Source organism: Sturnira hondurensis, unplaced genomic scaffold (genome assembly GCF_014824575.4).
Source record: "Sturnira hondurensis isolate 20B ecotype Veracruz unplaced genomic scaffold, ASM1482457v3 Scaffold0003201, whole genome shotgun sequence".
NCBI classification, from domain to species: Eukaryota; Metazoa; Chordata; class Mammalia; order Chiroptera; family Phyllostomidae; genus Sturnira; species Sturnira hondurensis.
In genome coordinates this window covers 1,149,090-1,151,448 of record NW_028075832.1, presented here as the reverse complement: position 1 = coordinate 1,151,448, position 2,359 = coordinate 1,149,090, and positions in this window count along the sequence as shown.

Below are 2,359 nucleotides of genomic sequence, written 5' to 3'. Positions count from 1 at the left end.
TGAAGAAAACAAGTTGTAAAATAGTATGTTTCAATTTCCATTTTCTAAATGTTGAGGGAAAAGTGTTTGCTTATGCACCTATATTTCTGGAAGGTTAATTAAAATTTTTGAAAAATAGTGGTTACCCCTGGGAAGTGAGAATGAGGGGTTAGAGAGGTTTCAGGAGATTTTTACTTAATTCTGTTTATTTTCTGTACTGTTTGAAAGTTACCATGAACAAGAATATTAAAGTAACAATCTCAGAAATTTGGAACCCCCAACATAGAGATTCTAATTCTGATAACCTGAAGTTGGTCAGCAAATCAGTAATTTAGAATATCTCCAGGGGTGAGTCTGACATGGCGTCAGGGTTTAGAATCACTTCTCTGTGTGTAGGTCTAGAATGATTGGTGGAGACAACACCATCATTGTACAAATATCATAAATACCTAGGGGAAGATGTAAAATTAAATGTTACTTAGTTCTTTTTTTTCTAGAAAGGGGATAATATTTTTTAAAGATCTGGTTTATTTATTTTTAGAGAGAGGGGAAGGAAGGGAGAGAGAGAGAAACATCAATGTGTGGTTGCCTCTCACATGGCCCCCACCAGAGACCTGACCTGCAACCCAGGCATGTGCCCTGACTGGGAATCAAACTGGCTATCCTTTGGTTCGCAGCTCGCACTCAATTCGCTGAGCTACATCAACCAGGGTGCCCTTTGGTTCGCAGCTCACGCTCAATTCACTGAGCTACATCAGCCAGGGTGGGATAACATTTTTTTGTTGTCGTTCATGGTAATATTTTTTTTAAGGGCTAGGATGACATGATTCATTTTACTTCATCAGCCTGATCCTTTTTAAAAAAAAGATTTTATTTATTTATTTATCTTTAGAGGGGAAGGAGAGAGGGAGAGAAACATCAATGTATGGTTGCCTTTCGTGTGTCCCCTGCTGGGAGTTGGCCTGCAGGGAACCGGCCTGCAACCCAGGCATGTGCCAGTGACTGGGAATCGAACCACGATCCTCTGGTTCGAAGGCCTGCGCTCTGGTCTAGCCTGAGCTACACCAGCCAGGGCCATTCACGGTAATATTTAAATGGATTAAAAGGTTCCTGTAATCCTGGAGTAAATCCATAAGAGATAATTCTAAATTTCAAAGCCAGTTTAGAGATTAGAGAGTAGGAGAGGATGTCAAAATAGTTTAGGGAAGGTTATAGTTTATAACTCTAAGTTGCATGTAGGGTGGGGATACAGGTTACTAAAAAGGGTACTACTGTGCCCTAGGAAAGGTGGTAGAGCCCAGCAATTCATAATTTATAGATGGAATGAGGAGCCATTGGGTTTAAGTATTTCCAACACTTATGCTTCAGAAGAAAACTCCATGTGTTGTCAATATCTGTTGAGCTATCGGTGGGTTTGTGAACAGAATAAATTTGCTTAGTGTTTTATGCATAGATGTTATGTCTTATAGAGGTTATAAAATATGGAATAACATACTGAAATTATAGCTTAACCTGATGCAGAAAACAAAAAGCAATTATTTCTAAGACACGAGTGAAACCTGAAGAATAATGGATAATCCTTATGTATTTAGTTAGGGGCTACAGAAAGCCACCCGAGCTGGTCCCAAATCCCTCTGTGTTGTTCACAGGCCAGTACGTAGTATGTGGTACAGAAGAAAGTAGAATTCTCAGAGATCCAATTTTTATCTAAGGCAAGGAGATTGAGATATTTATGAAAGGATAAGAAGGTAGAGAGAAGTTGTTTAAAACGATAGAGGTCAAACATGAATGGATTCAAGGGAAGTAGCACCATCTCTATCACAATGTTTTCAAATAACAGGGAAGCTAAATAGATTATGCATTTTATTTAATTCTGTTGTAAAATATTTTCTGTGCCAGTACCAACTCTATACATCTACTGGGGTCCTAAACCATGCTCTTCTAAGTGGAAATGGGATTTATGAGTGTTTGGGTTTCTTTGTAAACTTTGACAATAATGTAGATACAGCTCTCATAGTTTTTTCAGCAGCAAAATCTTTGGTTTATATTTATTTCAAACTTCATATTTATAAATCAGAGTTGCATACTCAGTTTTGACATATATGTTGATTTATATGTTGATTTATGTGTGCTTAATATGTAATCCATGTCTGTTACATCTACTTCATTAGCACTGGCTTCAAAGTAGTTTTTCCTGTAGTACACAATTAATAAAGAGATAATGTATAATAATTACCATTTCTATAAAGTAAAGCATTTTTTCCTTATGCAAGGAATGATATTAAAATCTTCTGAATGAAGGATTCAAGGGGCAAGAAAGAAGTCATCCTATTTTTCACAGCTGAGTTTGAGAAAAGTTTTATAGAAAATCAAGAGAGTA